A 16,573-nucleotide genomic window follows, 5' to 3' on the forward strand; every position below is an offset into this window, starting at 1 on the left:
TGTTGGTCTCTGCTGCTGGCAGATGGGGCATGCAGTGATTATGATTATGGTATTTAATCACATCTACAAAATACTTTTACAAAAATACCTAGATTAAAGTTTGATTAACTAGGGACTGTCGTCCAACCAAAGTAATACATCAAAAGACCATCACAGTCTAAATCCAGATTCTTGGATATCGCCTCATATCTGCTAAATAAAGATTATTTTCCATGCTTGGCTTAAAACTCCAGTTTTAAAAATGCCCCCTCCCCTGCTAGTTTTCATGCAGGAATCCTGACAGAGGTCTGTGGCAGGGGTTTGAGATCTGCAAATGCAGAATGGGTAAGAGGGAGCTTTCTGGTCAGAAGAAACATCGTGTCCTTGTTTTAGCTTGTAGAACAGATATGATGGTTTTAAAAGTTTTGCACGGGTGTATACGTGTGTGTGTATTTTATTACTGGGAACAGGACAGAACGGACCCTGCCAACACTTTGTGGTGTGCTTTGGATCTTTTGGCCAGTGCTCAAGAACCTTAGGAGAGAAGAAATGAAGGATGATGTGTGGGTCAGGCAGGATCCATTAAGCCTGGAGCTTCAGAGCAATAAAGTATGTGGTTGGCATAAGCCGAGGAATGTGATACACCAGAGACAGAATGAGCGAAGGGCCCAAAGCCCAGTCAACATTTCCTTCAAATTAAAATACCCAAATGCACTTACTCAAGCGAACCAGCGTGATCTCATGATTTTTAGGGTTGTTTTCTGCTTTTTTTTCTCTCTTCCACTTAACTGGTGTAGGGATGGGGCCGCACTGAGGAAAGGCGGAGGTTTTTGAAAGCTTGTGGTTGTTTTTGAGGACCTAGCCCCAAATCTACAACTCCTGCAAGTTCAATTCTAATCTTACTTCCTCTATGAAACCCTCCTTAGTAACTCAGCATTTTCCTTCTCTAAATTGTTGGGTCACAAGGTAGGGAGTATTATTTTCTTACTGCTGGTCTTGACATCAGGTCTGAAAGGATAATATATGGTTTTGAACATGTACTGTGTTCCTAATATTTGTTGAGAGCCTACTTGCAGAAACAGGGGCGGAGGGAAGTGGTTTTTGTTCTTTGGTGATAAACAAAATCATCGAATTGACGATGCATTTTCTGATGGTCACCCATGTATTAATGAGGACCCTTTGAGAAATCTGTTCTCAGTGAGGCAGGCATTGATTCAGAATTGGAATCACGGAAGTGAGTTCAGGGTTTGGGTATGCAAAGTGAGTGTTCATTTCTGTGTTCTGGGAATACCGTAGAGTAACTTCACGTGGAAAACTTTCACCACCCGGAAATGCTGGTCACGTTTATCAGACATTTTCTAAAAAGTACGGGAAGTTGAGTCATTCAATACGTGTATTACTGTGTACCAAGCTGGGGAGGGAGTGAGGAACCACATATGGTTCTACATAAAGAAATATATGGAATAAATGAACACCAAAACCAGGGTGGTGGTTTCTTGGGGCGTTTCCACGGTGAAGCAGAGTAAGGAAGACTAATTTGAGAAGAGTCTTTATTTCTATAGCTGGGGGATAAGTTCATGGGTGTTTAATACATATTAATATGTTGTTCATGCGTTTTGTAAATTCAGGAATATGTAATGAGATCACATTCTTTACGGTCAACTGGACAGCTCTAGAAATATGGGTATTTTTCTGACACACGGTATGTATATATGTATGTATGTATGTGTATGTATGTTTAGAGGGTTGAACATCACCTGTAGGAAGATGCAGGAGCCTGACCCTTTATTAAGCTGCTAATGTCCTACTGATGCTTGTTAGGGTCACCCCAAAAAGCTAAGGACAAGGAGTTTTATCTTCTGCTCCTTCCATCCCTAGGGAAAAGGCAGCATTTTTTAAATTGAAAGGTGCCAACCCAGTTAATTTGATGGGTAACTGAAAGAGCTACTAGCTTTGAGTAGAGCCCAGGGCAAGTCTCCCAATTAGTCCCGGCCCCCGTGCAAGAAGCCCAGCCTTCACGTTACGACAGCAGATCCAATGGTACTTACAGTGTCTGAAACATCCGGGGTGCTGTACGGAGCCCGCGGGAAGTCCCCGGGCGCACGGAGGAAATCTCCGGCCTCTTTTGCAGGAGTGGCTTCTAGCTTCCTTCCAGGCTGACCGTGGACACCAGGTAACCCGACGTGCTCTTCAAGGACCTGTAGTAGGGCGTAGCCTGGGCTTGTCCAACAGCTCCCTGTCCCCAGATGGAAATGACATTTGTGGCACCTGTGGGGGCAGGGTCAAAAGGTGGGAGCAGTTGGCAAGAAAACCTCTCTCATAAACAGAGTGTCCGGTCCTGGCTCGCTGCTCCCACCCAGGAACATCCCCCCCTGGGAGAAGTCACTCGCGGACTTCGGCCGCCCAGCGTGGGAGGGCTCTGCACGACACGCTGGCCTCAGCAAGCAGTGGCTGCTGTGGGCTTGTCACTCTCTGAAGAGCCGAGGAGGAGGGGGACTTGGCCTCTCCTATCATCCAAGGGCCTCCCATCTCATACTTACCATCAAATCCCCAACTGTTTGGTCTTTATCAAGGGCTTTTCTTTACAGCAAAAGAAGTGAGGTGCTGAGCGGGTGCTCATGGGGTCCCTGATCTTATGAAATGGCCTGTCACCCAGAAGCTGTTGACCTAACAGTAATAGATTGCCTATTAGAAACTTAGATATGATGCCAAGGAGACGTTCCCCTGTAAGTTAGGTTCTGTCCCCCCGGAATGTCCCATAAACCCAGAGACAGTGACACAGGGACTAACATGTAGTAATGTTTTTCTATCACAGCCAGGATATACTGGTCTAGGAATCAAATGACAAACCTTAGGGGTGGATCCTGACAGTTACATCTGAGGACCCACTGGCAGTGAATTTTTATTTCCTGCTTCACCGACTAGGGACTTTGCTGAACTCGAGATTTTAGAAACTAAACGAGAAAGTAATGGTTCTTTTTGTTTGGAGGCTGAGACTAACACCTGGCAATTTGAGGACCCTCATCGCTGGGTGAACGGGACACGAGGGAGATTTAATTCCAATGATGAAGGGAAGGGGGATGCCACTAAATAATGGAGGCAGGGAAGACTGGGGCTGAGACTCACCCTTCTGGGAAATGACCCTATGTCCCAATCAGGGATGGAGAACGGCAGTGAAGTTTAGAGAGTTGGAAACGAGGGTGCTGGCGCTTTCTCTTTCATTTTCCCTTGGGTCCAGAATTTCTTGCCGCCTATTATGTAGCAGATCAGGGGCGTGCGCACGGAGCTGACATGGAGAATAAAGATACCTTACATTCTTGAGCGGCTCGTGAATAGACACAGGGCTGCACCACAAGGCCGCACCGTGCCTGCATGGACCCCTCCCAGTGCCGCTCCCACTAGCCTGTTCAAAAGCAGCTCTTGGATTTACTACTGGAGCCGTGGAAGAGCTCTAGACTCCCTCATTTGTAAATGTGGCAAGTGCTGTTTACATCAGGAGACTGCCGGAAGGATTGATGGAGAACCTATGTTAAAATGCCTAGCATAAGTAGACCATCAATAATTATTCATTTCTCATTCCAAGACTTTTATTTCTTTCACTGCACCATGATAAATTTACCTGGGCTGAAGAATTTCAAATAGTTGGGGAGTGTTTCCATAAAAATTTTTTCAACACTTACTCATTTTTGAGAGACAGAGTGTGGGTGGGGGAGGGGCAGAGAGGGAGGGGGAGACACAGAATCCAAAGCAGGCTCCAGGCCCCGAGCTGTCAGCACAGAGCAGCACAGAGCCCGACACGGGGCTCAAACCCACGAACCGTGAGATCATGACCTGAGCCGAAGTCAGATGCTTAACCGACTGAGCCATCCAGGCAACCCCAGGAAGTGTTTCTATAAAGGAGGTAGAACAGAAAAGAGTATTTAAAGGTTTAATAACTGATTTGGTTGTTCTCACATTCTTCCCGTTTTAGAGAAAAGGGCCGGTCAGTCATCATTTCTTTCCAATTGCCCTTCACGCTACGCTGCGCCCGTGAACGCAGTTTGGGTAATTAATGCAGTAGATCTGATCACATTGATGCCACAGAGTACAAGAAATAATTAAAACGTTAACAAAGCAATGACGGGGTCTTTGGCGAGTGTGGTGCTGAATCTCAGAAATAAGTCAAAACGCCATTACGTCATCACACTTTTCCCAGAAACGGGACTCAGACAAATGAGAGACCAAAATGTTCCAGGGAATGGAAAAGAGAACGTCTTCCCTCTAGAGAATCACACACGGTGCGGGGAGGAAGATGACAGTGTCCCTGCTCTATCCTGTTAGGCTCTTGTACAAACTTGAACTCTCCTAGTTCAAACTTGGCAGCCTCTGGGTTGTCGGTAGATCCGTTGTGATCTGTGAACTTGGCTTCAATTCAGGGGTCAAAGAGGTCGTTACACTCCTTGCTCCAATGTCGGTGCCAAGCTCTGTTCTCCAAACTACTTTGCCATCAGGGTAGCTACTATCAGATTTCCCATTTGGCTCAGTTGTTTGTATTTATATTTTAGCAGCCAGACCTCTGCAGGGGAAGAGGGAGGGGACTGGCAAATGAGAGGATCTGGGATCCAAATCCAATGTTCCCTCCAGCGTCCTGGAATATTACCGCCGGAAGGAATTGAGAGTCATTGCATAATATTGATGAGAAAAATTAAGATCAGCTAGATGAATTAAATGACTCAAGGTCACTCAGCATGTCAATGCAAGAGACACAAGGAGGGCTCAGGATGTAGCCCAGCTTAATGGCCTTGTCCCTAAATCATGCTGCTATGACTCTGGACCATATGCTATTGTTCTGGTCTTTTCTCTGGCTCAAAAATGTGCATGTTTTCCAACACTTTATTTGTCTCGTTTGCCAGGGGTGAGCATCCTGATTACTATCTGTTGATCGTGCTCCCATTTGCTAATGCTCCTTAATCTTGTGGCCTTACAGAGAGGCCCTACCTCAGATGCACAGTTGCCTAATGCGAGGAACCCAGGATGATTCCTCTTAGTCTGGATGATATACTTCTACTGATACCATCTAAGGGCAGATTAGATTTTGTGGTTGTTGGTTAACATTCAGCTAAATGTCAACCAAATCCCACATGTCTACTTGTGCCTTTATAATTCTAGAGAAGCAGAGCAGTTCTCAACTTGAACATTGATGCTTGAAGTGATAACATTCTATCTTGATGTTAATAATAATGGAACAATAACAAAAGGCAACAATTATTCTTCACTATGTTCTCAGAACGTTAAACATCATGCTTTAGAAGTATTAACTCACTCCATCTTCACAATAATCTCTTGAGTTGGCAACCATTATTTTCCCTAAGTACAGATGAGGGAACTGGGGCCAGGCAAGGCAAATGCGTGTTCAAGGTCACCCAACCTGGAAGGACCAGTTGCCCTGCATGGCTCTGGGAAATGGTGGATCTACCTAAATTTTATTAATGAGGTGGGAGTTGAACCACTGAGCAAGAACCCTGCAAGGTCACAAATGAAGGCTTACAATAATTGGTAATACAGAATCGAGGTTAGTGGATTCCAAGTCTGTCACCTCCATTGACTACACGGACAAGAAGGACTCGTAAGGTACCAGGCTGTGTGTTGAGTGCTGGGGACTGGAGTGCTGTCTCTCTCTTACCTCCCAGCCAGTGAGGGCACACACTTGCACTGTTACCTTACACTTTGGATGTGTTTCAAAGCAGCGTGTGTTACGTGAGTTTTGAGATGTTTTGGTGCACCATAGATACTAGCTCATTTGAAGACAGGCAGAAGAGAGAAAACAGGGTGGAGGGTTGTCAAAACAGGACATCTTCTTCCTTACCCAGAGGAGCGAGTCAGGGAGAGTGCCTGTCTGTCTGAGGTGGACAGTAGAACAGAAAGAGGACAAGTATAGGAGAGCATTCTGTGCCCAAGCTTTGAATGCAGTGGCATCACCCATTTTCAAGTGTGGTCCATTAAGTGTCAGGTGGTGGCCGATCACACTGGCCACTCTTCCCTAGGAAGGCCAGGGTGAGGGGATGGAGAGAACAAGGCAGTGGGAAGGAGAGTAAATCTTCCCTTCTCAGAAGCTCACTCTGTAGCAACTGTAGAGGAAAGACAGCCGACCTGAGCTGAGCTTCCCACGGGCTCCCGCAGAAACCAGGCACGAGACTATAAGGCAGTCTGTTTGTCTACTCTCTCCTGGGGAGCCTGGACTATCTTCTAGACTTCTGGGGCCCTCCGTGGTCCGTGGAGGGGGCCTCAGTATTAGAAATATCTGTCAAGAATCCTTACATCAGGTTGTTGGATGTCAGTACCAACGCAGAGTCCAGCAGATCGTTCCCCACGCAGGGTTGGGTGAGGACTTCAGCTTTAGTTCCCTCAGCATGAAGCCCCTCGAGTGATCTGGAATCAAGGCGGCCAGTTTCCTGACTGAATATCATAAACGCTTTTCACTGTCTTCTTGCTCTGTAGTTACGGTCTCCATGGAGCTGTCTTGTGAGTGCCTGTTTCTATTGTCATAAAACCATAATTTACAATCGCCACCAAATTAGGTATTCCTGTGATTATTACTGGAATTGGTCACCCTTGAAATAATATGGAGAAAGTAGCCGGTGGTTAAAAAGCATGTTTCCTATTTATAATTTGAATAGCTTATTTGTCTTCCCCTAATTAGCCCTGGAACCCTCAGTTCTTGGACTCCAGGAAATATCTGGTTCACAGGGTTAAATAACAATTTTTTAGGGCCTTTATTAGCTTTCCTTTTTCCTTCTCCTTCTCTTTCTCCTTCTCCTCTTCCTCCTCCTCCTCCTCCTCCTCCTCCTCCTCCTCCTCTTTCCCCTTCCCCTTCTCCTCCTCCTCTTCCTCCTCCTCCTCCTCCTCCTTCTCCTTCCCCTTCTCCTCCTCCTCTTCCTCCTCCTCCTCCTTCTCCTTCCCCTTCTCCTCCTCCTCTTCCTCCTCCTCCTCCTCCTCCTCTTCCTCCTTTCCCTTCCCCTCCTCCTCCTCCTCCTCCTCTTCCTCCCCTTCTTCTCCTTCTCCTTCTCCTCCTCCTCCTCCTCCTTCTTCTTCTTTAAATTTTGACAGGGAATAAAATGAACCTGCTAATTAGTTTTCTCTTCCTGACTTGCATTATCTTATTGCTTTAATTTGTCTCCAATGAGACCAGCCAGAGGTGTCAAGCCCACATTACGTCTCGAGACCCAATATTCAAAAAACCTTTAAGATGATAAGCAGTTTAGGTGGCGTTTCAGCCAATGGCATAACCTTAGCCAGGTGGGTGGCCTTGCTCACCTCATGTGCACAAGGACAAGATGGGGGTATTTATGTCTAGATTCCCTCCACCTACAGCTTCTAAGAACTGACTCTCCCAGACTTGCCTGGAACACCTGTTTACAAAATGGCCTAGAGAGTCCAAAGTAGAATCAGGGACGAGGCCTAGTTTCCATGTATTGCGATTAACAAGCACCACCAGGGGGCTCTTACCAGGGAAATTCTGGAAACCTTGATCCGGGAAGATGATTCGAGGCTAGGTGATGCTTTTGACAGTAGAGTTCAAGAACTACTGCCTGAGAAGAAAGTGGTAATAACTACAAGCCTATAGATAAGTCAGTTCTAGATCTAATCTACTATAATAAGATTTTTCACCACCACACACAACCTTTTTTTCTACCTGGAAGCATAAAATACTAGCCACTTATAGCTGGAAGACCATCTTCTAGGTCATTTAATCCATTCTCAATAATGTAGAAACTCTAAGCAAAAAAAAATTCTCACCATGATCCTCTCCCCCAAGTAAAAGGTCCGCCATCTCCAGTTGAGAAAATCAGAGCTGGCTTAATGATCCCGAAATCATCAGACCAACTGAAGTAGTTTATATAAGATGTAGATGCTGGGGCCTCATCAGATACCCACTGAATCATGGTATTCAAGGATGGGGCTTGGGGATCTGATTTTTAACACAGAAGAATGAGATAATCAGTCAACTTCAAGAACCACTGATCTCTTCCACTCTTGTTCAACAGATGAGTGAACTCAGCAATAGAGTCAAAGTGACTCACCAAATCAAATTTGTGGGAGGCCTTCAACTTGTCAGCTGAAGTCTGCTTTGTGTGAATCACATATAAATTCTCTTGCTTCTCAACAAGTCTGCTGGGGTGGTCCCATCACCCTGAGTATGAGAAAAAATTTGGAGGTTAGAGAAATTTACTTAGCAATGATTCAAATCATTCATCAACACTGCCATCCATCACCTCTCCCTATGTGTCAATCAAGATCAGTTCTCAGACAATGGATTGTAATCTCTAACCACAGGAAAAAGGCAAGGATTGGGGCAGGGGAGGACGAAGCGTAAGACTGGTTTAGTGGGTTAATAATGAAGTCCTTAGAACAAGTCAACAGGAAAATGCAGTGTGGGCAACTCATAAACCACTAACACCTAGGTTTGTCATTGTTTTCTTTTTCTACAATTAGAGTAGCTAGCTTCCAAAATGATTCTAACAATTTCCATTTCCTGCTATCCATTCCCCCACCTGCCATATTGAATAGGAATGACCAGTAAACAAGAGGGTATTGTGGAGGTGAGGGGTTGGGATTTCCAAGAGGGCATTGTGGCTTCTTCTTTGCTCTCTCTTGGATCACTGCTCTGGGGAAAACCAGCCACAACATTGTGAGGACATTTAAGATGTCCTGTGGAGAGGTCCTCATTGTGAGAAACCTAGGCTTCCCAACAGTCACCATGGCTGGCCAGGGATGTGAGTGCACCATCTTGGAAGTGCCTTCACATGATTCAACTGACAGCAACTCGTGATGGTCCTTGTGCCACAAAGCCCCGGTGAACTGTGGGATAATAAACATTCATTGCTTTAAGTCTGAGCTTTAGGGTAGTTTGTTATGCAGTAATAGATAAATAACACAAGTATATTGAGTGATTATCCCATGGATATGAGACAGTTGTTACATTTGCTAAGATAGCATCATGACTCGTTCATGTTGAAGAGCCAGGAGAAGCCCGGTCGAGGAGGGACCCAGGCTAAAAAGTCAAGGCGAGGGAGGCACACTACCAACAGCGAGGAGACTTTCTTCATGGCATTTCATATCATCTTTTATGATTGTAAGGAGTGCATGAAATACCAATTTAAAAGGAAGAGTGCAAGTGAGAGCAAGAGAGAGTGTCCCTCTCCCTGGGGGAAGCAACTTTAAATTCATTTTCTTTCTTTCTCTGGTCTAAGCCACAAAACCCTCCCTTTTGTGAATCAAATGTGACCCTGCTATTACTGTAGGGTGGTAAGGAGAACCCTGTGCTATCTGAACAGACTAGAAAAGTGTGTTTTTCGTCCAGCGGCAGAGAGCCAGACATCAGACAGGATAACACCTTGCTAACAAGGAACAGAGTTTGGTCACTGCCCAGAGTTCACTTCTTCCAACCAGTCGTCAAAAAGTGACTTCAAATCCTTTGCCACATCTTGTTAACTTTTTTTTTTACTATATTAATAGTAATTACTATTCTGTTTTGTAATGTTTATTATTATTACTATTGCTGCCATAAGGAGTTATCAAAGACTTGGTGGCTTAAACCAGCACAGACTTACTTTCTTATCATCCTGAAGCCCAGAGTCCTACATGGCTGTGTACAGTCCTGGGTTCCCTAGGGTGGGATCTGTTTCCTGGCCCTTTTTCAGCTCCTAGAGGCACCCACACTTCTTGGCTTGTGGCCCCTTCTTTCACCCTCAAAGCTCCAGTGTTGCATGTCTTGGACCACACCTGGGAACAAGTCTCTGCTTTTAAAGACTCTGGTGATTACACTGGGCCCACCTGGATAATTAATCCAGGCTACTCTCCCATCTCCAGACCCTTAACCGCATGTTAGGGCATGTAAGACAACATAATCATAGGTTCCAGGGGTTAGAAACTAGACATCTTGGGGGTAATCATTCTGCCCTCTACAGGTGTTTTTCTTTTAACTGGAAAACTGTTAATGATAGAGTATTAATCAAGCTATCTCCTTTGGGGACCATCTCCTTCCTCCAAAGGTAAATCCATGGTCTTATCTCAAGCTGTTCATTCTCCTGCTGGGGAGGGGGGGGAGGTGTCATGACTGGCGCTTGGAAGGGGGTGGCAGAAGGCAGCTGGGAGTTGACATGCAGCTGTCTTCTCTTCCCCCATCACCCCCATCAATGGCGTCTGCTGTTCCCAGTGACTCCACTGCAGTTTCCCCCAAGGATCACCCTTCTGTGTCCCATGTATTTGAGGAAAGGTGTCCTGAGATCGAACTGTTCTTTGTACAGACCGCTCCACGGCCCCACCTTGTTTATCCTGAGATCCTTGCCCTCTCCTTTGGAGCAGCTCCAGGATTCCTTGCAGAAGCTGACCTGCTTCCTTTTGACTTTCCACTTAGCTTTCCTCTGTGTGGACACTTGGGTTTCCTCTGCCTTCATTCTTCTGCCCACTTTTTATTAGCCACAATTTTCTTACTGTGTTATTTATTTATTTTTTTAAAAAAATTTTAGATGTTTATTTATTTTTGAGAGAGAGACAGGACACAAATGGGGAAGGGGCAGAGAGAGGGAGACACAGAATCAGAAGCAGGCTCCAGGCTCTGAGCTGTCAGCACAGAGCCCGATGTGGGGCTTGAACCCACGAACCATGAGATCATGACCTGAGCCAAAGTTGGATGCTTAACCACCTGAGACACCCAGGTGCCCCTTATTTTGTTATTTATGATCTTGTATTGTCTTTTATCTGTGGGTTTATGATGGCTTTATTGCTTTACTGACATTTTGGGGCAGAGTGAAATAAAGACATGCCAACCCGGCATATCTACTTAAGAGTTTTGCCTGGAGTTTTGTGGACTCTTAAACTCATAAGCAGGGAGGTAATAGGCGAGGAACATGGGCTGTCAACAGACTGTGGTTCTCAGCCCAGCTCCTTCCTGCTTTGTCCTAAAACCCTGTGTAGGAATGATGTTGGCTGTCATATCTGCATCTAGCCTCACCTCCCTGGTGCCACTTAGCATCTCTGAGTTCATGTCTTCCCCTTGGACAAAACCCTTCTGGAGCTTCCCATCAGCCTTGTGCTAAAACCCCCATCTTTAATGTGGCCTTGGAGGCTCTACATGGCTTGGCTTCTGTCATCTCTCACTTCCTCTAGTGTGATCCACCCACTTGTGTGTTCTGTTCCTGCATCACGGGGTTTGTTTTGGCTCCTCCCAGGTCCCCCTCTTCCCGGACCCTTCCCTCTCAGCTTCTGGCCAACTCCTAGTTATCCTTCCTGCCCCTTTGGAATGCCCGTTCTGACCACCGAGTCCAAGTCAGGATCACCGACCATCATGCTTTATAAAGGAAAATGGGAGTTTGCAAAGGAGTGTCAGAAAGCAGTCAGTGTGTGCCTTACCAGTAATCAGTGTGGCAGAGGCCATGGCTGATCCACTCACTCATGTGTGCACCCCAGCCCCTGGCACAGGATTTAGCACGTAGCGATCAATAAGTTGTATGTTCTGGACACGATTGGCCATTTCCTCACCTGTAAGTGGGTGGTTGTGGGGCTGAGTCAGAGGCAGATATAAAATGCTTTGGAGCATTACACGTGCAATAGCATGCGAAGCAATGGTCATAGTCTCAGGTGCTCAGGAATTCGGACCATGGAAATCTTCCTTGCTCCTTGTCTCCTGTTTCTCATCGATGTCCTCTGTGACTCTTCAGCAGAAACCAAAGGAGCAGAGGGCAAAAGAACAGAATATGTCGCTTCACTTGTTCATCTCTCCAGAAGGCCCGGATATGCGGGACTTTGGTTCTCTGAGAGTGAGAACCCAAATGCTGTTGCTCAGCCCAGAGCCTGACGCGGGAAGTTGGCCAATGGCATGAACAGCCATCCCCTTGCTGGCCTCCTGGCTGGAGGGAGAACATCATCCTCCATTTTTCCCCATTGTCGCAGGATCCAGCAAGGTCCCTCACCATCTGCTATCTGAGCACACCGCAGACTGAATTAGTGGTTTCTCCTCAGAAGGCTGCCTCAGCTCAGCCAGTGCTATAACTGGGAACCAGGGAAGTCCCTCAGACTGGATCATGTTCTGATTCTTGCCTTTTGGGAAATAATTGGAGAGGAAACATTTGGCCTGAGTTCCAATTCACCCTACGTGGAGCCAGGGGCATGCATGAGGGATAGACAAGAGCCTCATACCATAGTTGGGTGCTGACCCACATGCAGGGATGATGAACTAAGCACAGGAAGCCATCCAGCCAATAAAACAGGGCCTTTCTCATTTTCCTTCGTAAAGACATGTGTTTGGACAGATGGTTTCTACCAGGTAGCGTTAAGAAGTCCATTTAGTATGGGCTGCCTGATGCCATTAATTCATTAACTATTGCCATTTTTAAGGTTTTTTTTAATCAGTGGATTTCCTTTCTCTAACTCAGTGGAGTTAACTTTCTTCTAAAGTTATTCTGAAATAACTTTAGACTTACAGAGAATTCCAAAAATAATAGAGTTTCCATATACTTTACGTCCAGCTTCCCCTTCAGTCAATATCGTAGATAATCATAGAGCAGTTCTCAAAACTAAGAAACTAAGAAACTAAGGAACACAGAATTTACTTGGATTTCACCATGTGTTTCCACTAGTGTCCTTTGTTCGGTCTCCTTACAGTCTGTGACGGCTCCTCAGTATCTCCTTGACTTCCCTGCCCGTGCTACTTTGGAAGAATACTGCTGAGGTATTTGAGTTTTTCTGAGGTTTCTCACGATCAGATTGAGACTATGTCTCAGTAAGAATGATAGCACCGAGGTGACATGTCCTTCTCAGGAAACCTCATCAGATGGCACAATGTGTTGAGATATGTTACTGGCAATGTTAGACTTGGTCCCTTGGCCAAAGTGGTACCTGCCATGATTCTCTGCGATGAAGTCAGTCTTTTATCCCAAGTATTTTGGGGAAGATACTTTGGGATTCTGCAGATATCCAGTTTCAGCATAAACTTTCACTCGTGAATTTTTGCCTCTATCAGTGGATATTGCCTGTACCAATATTACTGTATTGTTCTACTGGTGACTTCTTGTTTCTTTCTTTCTACATTTATTAATTAGAGTTCTGCTGTAAGGAAGGACTTCCACTTCATTTATCTCTTTGTCCAGTCATTTTTTTATTAAAAAAATTTTTAACGTTTATTTATTTTTGAGACAGAGAGAGACAGAGCATGAACGGGGGAGGGTCAGAGAGAGGGAAACACAGAATCTGAAACAGGCTCCAGGCTCTGAGCTGTCAGCACAGAGCCCGACGCGGGGCTCAAACTCATGGACCGCGAGATCATGACCTGAGCTGAAGTCAGCCGCTTAACCGACTGAGCCACCCAGGCGCCCCAAGTCATTTATTTCATCAGTGTGAATGCATGGATATTCATTTTCTTCTTTGAGTTGTACACCAGTACTGTTGTTATTTTTTATTTTACTTATTTAACTTATTTATTTTACTTGTGTATGTGGTCAACTTGTTCTGGCTCTGGCCTTTGGGAGCTTTTCAGGCTGGTTCTGTCCCCTTACAGGATGTGCTTTTTGTTCATTGCTTCCCCATTTTCCAGCTCTGCAAGACGCTCCAGGCTCCTCTTGTATTTTTTTTGTTTCAGTCTTGGAATCAACCACTTCAGCCAAAGAGCCTTTGTTCCATTTTTGTTTTGGGTGTTTTTCATTTTTGTCTCTGTCTTTGTTTCTCGTGGGGGGTTGGTGTTGTTGTTTTTTTGTTTTGTTTTTGTTGGTTTTGTTTTGTTTTATTTTGTTTTGTTTGAGAATGGTATTTAGAAGCCAAGCCATGGGTGATAATTGTACTCATTGAGACTGGGGTGTCATTGCTGCTTCTAGCTGCCCTCAGTGGATATAGCTGAGAGTATATGTATTCATATAACACATGCATACACACATCTGTATTCACGTCCCCATCTATTTTTCAGTCCATGTATTAAAATAAAATTATAAGTCCACATTGACACCTTCAACTCCAATGCAGCACCACAGAACTTTTCTAGGCTTCTCCCTTTTCCTTATTTGTAAACTCTTTCTCCAACAGTGAGACCCTTCATTCTCATTATCTACAATATATTTTATTTGTTCAACTCTATACCACAAAACATTGCAGAATTCCTAACCCATGGGACTTTCTCTTTATTTTAAAATCTAGAAAGATTCTTTATCTTTTCTAAATCTATTGTTTTTTGTCTGTCAAGATTATTCTTAAATTATAATCTCTAAGTGTTGATCATTCACTTCTGCATCGCATTTTATAACATTTGTTTTTGCTTCTCTGTCCTGCATTTCTGTGTGCCTTGCTGTATCTCACTCTTACCCTATTTGAAAATGCTTCTCATAAAAGCTTTTGCTTAGTCTCTGGGGTGTGTGTGGCTGTTCCTCGTTCATTCTCATGAATATTGCTTCTTGGAAATTCCTTTGTTGTATATTTCTGGTCATAAGCCATTACTTTCTTCTTCCCTCAAAACTAAGTTCTTTGCTTTCTTTTTTTTTAAGTTCTTTGCTTTCTTATCCAGCCTCTCCCTACATGTCCCCTATTTCTTCTAAGAATGAGATGCGATGGAAACAAATGACTTGTCTCAAAACCTACAATGACGTTTCTCGGAGACCTTCTCCACTCCCAGGCCATGTAGGATTCTGTTTTGAAGCCAGATGGCCTTGGGGATGTTAGTGGTGAGTTGACATGGGAAAACACATTTACAATTTCTCCTGACATCCAGTTGGGCCAAGGTCTATGGGAAATATTGTCTTGGTTATTTATCTAGAGGGAGGGGCTTTCAACAACCAAAAGTCATTCATGAGGAAATGATAAGCTCTTCAAGAATATCAAAGTATGTTATGTTCCTTGTTTTACTGTAAGCTCCTGAGAGCAATGGCATAAACAGGTCTGCTTCCACATCCACATTATATGTGCATGTTCAACAGCATGGTAGCCATTATAACAAAATAGGATTAAAAGAAGCAGTATTAGGATGCATGACAAAAGTGTCCAAATTAATAACTTGTTAGCATTTAGAAAATAACCAGCAGTCACCAAAAGCCAACACTGCATTTCTTAACTGAAAGGCGCAATGGAAAAAAACCCCTGAGGTTCTTTCCAACTGTGAGAATCTGGACCTTCCCACGTTGACCTGTGCGGGATCCAAGTTTATTGAGCTCCCCACCATCTTGGTCTGTATCCCCAGTGGGCTACATGCTCTCCCTGTTGCCGTCTGGAAACACCCCATTCCAATATCTGAAAACTCAGGCATTCATCTGGGTCACAGCTTATCCTAAGGCATAAAATTTTCACATTCAATTAATATTATCGGTGTGTCATCTATTCACCCAGTGATTCCACTTCGTTATTTGTTGGGGATTTTGTTTAACCTCATTATGATCTTCGAGGGAGTATTTCCCCCTCTGTGTTCCCGTCCTCCGTACTTATTGATGAACACCTCTGTTGGAGAATTTTAATGCAGCCCCGGGGCTCTGTCATGCCATTCTGGGTTAGTAACAAGAGCAGAGGCAGACAAATTAGAGAGGCTTCGGCACGTGTGAAATACAGCTCATCTTTCCCCTCTTCGCCAATGCAGGGAGTCGGATACGCTGCGGCTGACTCTTCCACTGCTCTCTGGAGGGGTGGCCTCTCCCCCAGAGAGGTGTAAAATATTTACTCTCTCTGCAGTCTATGTGCCACTCAACCTCCCCTAGAGAAAGACCGTATTCCACCGAGGGACAGTATCAGTGACCAGAAATCTCGGAATTGGCCGGCAAGCAGGACAGTCCTCCTGCAGGCCCACCTGTCCAGAACCCAGTGAAAACAGGTGACCCTGAAGAATTCAGCCGAGGGAGTGTGAGACACCTCCTCTAGCTGCCCAGGTTCATGTACTCCATCACCCCAGTTTCTCAGACCTTCACTGAAGGGCTTACTTAGTCTCGGTTAACATAGTTCTAATAAACTGCCTTATCTGGTTTCACGGTCTGAGTCAGAGATTTAGGGGGAATTGAAGAAGCACTCGCCCAGCTGCATCACGGGAAGCCTATGCGAACTGGAACAAACAATTCCAGCACACTGGACTTGGGGCTCCTCACCTGTAAGTGGAGCGCTTGAATTGGGAGACGCCAGGATCCCTCCAGTGTAAACCCCCTGTTTTTCTGAATTTTGGAAATGCTTTCAGGGCCCACCCCAGAGCTGGGCACAACAGGCCAGTCAGTGAACACTGGTGGACGAAGCAAGACCTGTGGACAGAGAAACTCAAGAGAGCAATGAAACAAAAAACATTCCTTGTCACCAGGACCACAGGTCGTCCAAACATCAGGTCATCAGGGGAGAAGAGATCCCCTGAAACAGGGACAGAGGAAGGCATGTTGAAAGAAAAGGGTCACCCAAGAGAGAAGGTCCTGGCTCCCCAGGGGAAGAACTCTGGGATCTGCCTGGCTTGGTAAAGACTCGTGCCCCTGAGAGCCATCACGGGTCAGAGTGCAACACCGTTTAACTTCCTTTATCTCTTCTGGGGAGATTCTCCTTCTGGAAATGCCTGATTCAGAAGACAAGGAGGCTTCCGGGGAGGTGCCTGGGCTCCTTTGTCTGGGCTGCTACC

This window comes from Felis catus, chromosome A2, assembly GCF_018350175.1.
Source record: "Felis catus isolate Fca126 chromosome A2, F.catus_Fca126_mat1.0, whole genome shotgun sequence".
Classification (NCBI taxonomy): Eukaryota; Metazoa; Chordata; class Mammalia; order Carnivora; family Felidae; genus Felis; species Felis catus.